The sequence below is a fragment of the Rousettus aegyptiacus genome, unplaced genomic scaffold (genome assembly GCF_014176215.1).
Source record: "Rousettus aegyptiacus isolate mRouAeg1 unplaced genomic scaffold, mRouAeg1.p scaffold_m13_p_3, whole genome shotgun sequence".
NCBI classification, from domain to species: Eukaryota; Metazoa; Chordata; class Mammalia; order Chiroptera; family Pteropodidae; genus Rousettus; species Rousettus aegyptiacus.
In genome coordinates, this window is record NW_023416306.1 from 42,325,747 (window position 1) to 42,331,095 (window position 5,349).

Genomic DNA, 5,349 nt, shown 5'->3' on the forward strand with positions numbered 1-5,349 from the left:
AGGTCAAGATGCTAATAAATCTTGCTACAATGGTACACCACATTTTTCTACCACATCAATTGGCTGAGCCTTTGAGAAAACAGTTTAATGGCAGGTGAACATTTAAGCATCTTTGCAATCCATTGAAAAGATAGCTACTTTGCCTATAAGCTTTTTCAGAATAAAGTTAGAGGGAATCTTAGCAGAACCTCATATATCTTACTCTATCCAAATAGTAAGGATTTACTGAGTACCAGTTATAGATAGGACACTATACAAGGAGTTATACGAACATAAACAGAAAAAGGATATTGCTTCTCTCCTCAGTGATACTAGTGAATTAACTTATTAGACAAACATTGATAAACAGTCGTGTTCCTGGCAATGAGAGAGAAGATGAAGCTTCCTCTGTAGAAGGCAGATGTGTAAACTTCTATTAAACTCACTAATAACTATCACTATTACAAGGGAAAGGATGCAATACTTTCTAGGTGAGAGAAAGAGGAACAAGAGCTTTGAGAATCTTCACTGGAGATGTCTCACTGGAGTTGGATCTTTAGGAAGCATCTCTCAGGTATCTTACTTCACATTACCTAATATCAATAAAATAGCTCCATTTAAACATGGCATTAAGTCTATGGCCATGCCATCCTGAATGTGCCTGATCTTGTCTGATCTTGGAAGCTAAGCAGGGTCAGGCCTGCTTAGTACTTGGATGGGAGACCACCTGGGAATACTAAGTGCCATAGGCATTATAAATAAATAAATAAATAAAATAAATAAATAAATAGAAAATAAACAAATAAACATGACATTGAATGACATTATCTATGTTCGATCTAGATATTTTCTATGGTCACTACCCCAAAATATCTAGATTAGTATAGTAAAAATTTTCATCCTGTAAATTAGAGAAGTCTCAGTAGTTTCTTGATGATTTCCGCAAATTCTGAGAGTGTTACCACTATCATATGGTCAGCTTTGAATGTAAGTTCCCATATCCACTTATGTAGTTCATTTGAGGGACTATCTCACTATCTTGTGCTTGCTATTCCTCTAAGATTTAGAATCCAGTTTTTCCTCTTATTTCTGTTGTGTGAATACTTCCACGAGGAATTTGTGAGTACATATATAATGCACTTTGGAGATGGAAGACAGGTTTGGGAAAATTAGATACACAGATGATGATAATGATGATGATGATGATGATGGTGATGATGATGATGATAGATGTTAGATGATATAGATAGAAAGATCATCTCACAAAAATGCAAAACTTTTTAAAATTGAATACTAGATGTTTTTAATTAAAACTTTCCTGGGCCATTTCCAAAACACATCTTCTAGCTTCCCACCAAATTGCTAAGACTTTCTTTTTCTTTTCATAACTTTCCTCATCAGACACCAGAATTCCAAGTTCTTTGCCTTTTTGCAGGCAAATATGGTAATTACTCCAGTCTCAGCACAGATCATCTTTACAAATTCATTCTTATCAAAGATTCTCAAGAGAACAAAACAGCTTTCATTTCAAGCAGGCCATGGCTTATGAGGCAGACATGATTTTAAAGAGCAATAGTTATTTTCCTCAATGACATGTAAAAAGGCATATAAAGACAAGACAACAGACCCAAAACTGAGTTGCTTATACTAAGCCACATATCACCAAACTGAGAATTAAATTAATTACAGTTTCAGCTCTCCCAAAAAAGAAATCTTAAACCAGTCAACCAGGAATTGCCTCATCAACAGTAGTTAGGTAATCTGCCTGATAGACCTCTGCCATCCACTATAAGGGGAATAATCTTGCAATAACCAATCTGCTTTTTGCCTAGTAAAACTCCCTTGTTCCTGCTCCCTTCTGCTTATGAGTCTTTCATTTTGTGCAGCTCCTCAGACCTTCTTTCATTCTCCTAGACTGAAAGCTGCCTGATTCCTGAATCATTGAATAAAGCCAAAAAGATCTTTAAAATTTACTCAATTGAATTTTGTTTTTTGACAGGTCACAACAGTGTGTAACCCACAGCAACCCCTTAGTGAGTAGTAGATATTAATAAATTGGTAATATAATGCAATCATGTAAGAATTTTCATGATAATAGTTAAGATATACATAATCAAATGGACGTGAAGAAATTTGTTATACATTATGTCATAGACTGCAATTGTAATTTTATTCACCAGATGGACTAATTTATCTGGCTTAAATTGTGTTTTTAATACTTAATATGATATCGAATATAGCACTTTGAATTATGCAGTTGAACATCTTGGCTCCAACAGTGATATATAAGCTGAGAGTTATTACTTGCTAGACACAATATAATAATAACCCTTCAAAATTATTGATAGGATAAATATTTTCATCTTCAAAAACTGATAACTGATGCAATTGCTAAGTTAATGATCTTTTTCTTCCTTAACTATTTATATATGCTGTAGAGGGGGACTAAAAATAACAAGGACTTTATTTTATTTGAAAAACAAAATAAACATTAGAAAGACACATTATTTCACCTCTCTTGTCTTTTGTTTAGACCTTTGTTGACATCTTTATTTTCACCCTGCCCATGTCTTAACTTTTGTCTTATACAAATCTCATTCATGTTTTGGCAACTAAGTTTAAAGTCAACTCTACTTGTGAAGTTTTGTTTACTATTCCATATATATTCATTGTTCATTCCATTTTCTGAACAACTACTATCCTGGTTTATGATGAAATTTGATACTGAATCAAATGTTATTCTGTATTTCTCAAAAATTATTACATATATTTTAATTTTTTAGTCATTATCAATATATAAGTTCCAAAAGAATATTTTACTTCTTTTATATCTACCTCCACAATACCTTATTATTTAGCCTTGTACTTTATATCTAAACAGTACTAAGAACAATTTTTTATGTATTTGAAACATATGATAAAAAAATCTTATAGCACAACTTTTGAAAATACCAATTTAGAGAATAGAAAACACTCTTCCTCAATAATATCTCCTGCAGTGTTTTGAAAAAGCATATGTTATAAAATAAAAGTCATGCATTAATGCCTGTTTCTTGATTTTGAATTTATAGAGTTCTGTTCTATCAGCCAGATGTTTCATTATGTTTTGCCTATAAAACTTCAGAGGTCCACTTGCTAAATACCTTAAGGAAGTTATTCTGTGCATTCCCAGGACACAGAACTCCAGATAAAATCTCACATGTTAGAGTCACTTTTCCAATTTCAAACATTAAAGCAATATAAGTAAACAAACAAAACCATGAAAAAAATTGGTAAAAAAGATTAGAAAATTATGTAAGAAAAAATTCTTATAACTGAGTAAGTTAAATAATTTGTTTTCACATTATTTTATTTTCTTAATTTATGGGAACATTTATTTTGCAGTATTTCCATTATTTAAATGGTTAATAGAGACAAAAAAATTGGTATGTTTATAGCTTAAACTTAAGAAAACCTTTAGTCAATAAACTATTTAGGTAATAGATTAGTCAATAATCTATTAGCTACTGCAAAGTACATATAATGTGATAAATAATAATGTAAATAAGTTATTCACATTAATGGAAAAAATGAAGGCAGTTCTTTAAAATCAGCTTAATTCAGCTTAAAATATATTTTGATTCATTTTATCAGTTTCTCAACCCTAGTACTATTGACATTTTGGACTGGAAAATTTTTTCTCATGGGCTGTCTTATACATTGCAGAATGTTTATAAACAGCTCTGGTCTGTACTCACTAGATGACAGTAGTACCCCTCAGTGGTCTCCAAAAGTGTCTTGACACATTGCCCAGTACTCCCTAGAAGGGTGGAGAGCAAACCATCTCTCGTTAACAACCACTAATACATATAAATCTGTTTTTTAAAACAATATTTTTATACATAAAAGATTCACATTTTATTTTCAATAACAAAGTCATTCTGAAGACCTAACACAATTTGACTGAGGTTCATATCTTACCAATGTAACCCAAGTAAACCTGGACTGCTTCTTGGCTAGGCTTATATGGTAACATATAGATAGATGATAGATAGATGATAGATTATAGATAAATAGATATAGGTAGATAGATAAATAGATAGATAGATGATAGATAGATGATAGATTGATAGATGATAGATGATTAGATGATAGCTACATACATACTTACATATATACATACATACATACATACATACATACATACATACATACATTCCATTTCTTTATAACAAAATGTAAATATTTACCAAAGATTGCTTAAAGGAAACTACTTTACTTGAAGGCTTTTAGGATTAAAAATAATGGTAGGAGTTGAGTCCAAGATCTATGTCTCTTACTTGGTAGGGTTCTATTTAGAATTTTTGAGGAACCATGTTGCTCTCATAACATATGGAAAGTTATTTTCTCCCAGTTTCAAGGTCTTAAGACAATTGCATAATGTATAAGTATAATTTCAAAATGGTTACAAGCCCTAACTATGGAGAGGACTAAAATGGTAAGCCAATGCAAGCTCAATAAAGTAAATTTATTTAAAATTTGTTCTTAAGAGAAGATCCTGTTCTACATCAAGCCATTTACTTCCATAAATTCCTCAGTTAACAAAGTCCATCTGAAAGTACGCAATATGCAGTTTTCCACACCTTAGAAAGAGTAACCTAACATTCTGGCAAAAATAAAGGCCCTGTTAATTTAATGTGCCTTCAAACTTTGATATCTTTCTACCTGAACCAATAAAGATTTGGACTCACATTGTAATTCTTTATATGAAGAGCAAGGAGATTTTAGACTTAACTTTTGAAGTATTGATTATTATTGAATTTTTTTTAATCTCAATGAAAAAACTGCTAAAAATAGAAGGATTCTTCAGACCTTTGATTAACTTTACATCTGCCTTTGATTCTATGGATATGTTTTTTAAGCTTCGTGAGTTTAAGATAAGTCTCTGGTTATTAATATGCTTGAAAAATTTATATCTATGATATCATTGCCAGAATCAAGCAAGACAGCAATTTAAATGTATAAGAGTAAAATGACTCTTAGACTTTCTTTTTACTTTCAAGTTGGATATTGCTTGTAAGAGTGAAGGGGAAAATAATTATAATTACCCTTCTCTATAGTAAGGTCATGATTTTATTATCATGAATTATGAGAGACCTTAGGAGAATTATGAACTTGATAGTTCTTTATCAAGAAGAGGAAATTAACATTAATTATTGTGACATAGGTACTTATTTTAGCAGTGCTAAATAATTCTCCGATATTTAAGTGGCTAACAACTAATTCTATGCAGCAGAACATTTTTTTCTGCTTTTGTCAATATTTTGAATTTTATCAGTGACATATTTACAAACATATTAAGAAGCCACTATCTTAATAATGACATGACCC

The 5,349-nt window shown here is 31.1% G+C and overlaps 1 pseudogene; it reads left to right on the forward strand.

The window, feature by feature from the left end:
• The first annotated feature begins 612 nt into the window (after positions 1 to 612).
• Positions 613 to 731, forward strand: LOC118600463 (annotated as a pseudogene).
• Positions 732 to 5,349: the final 4,618 nt, after the last annotated feature.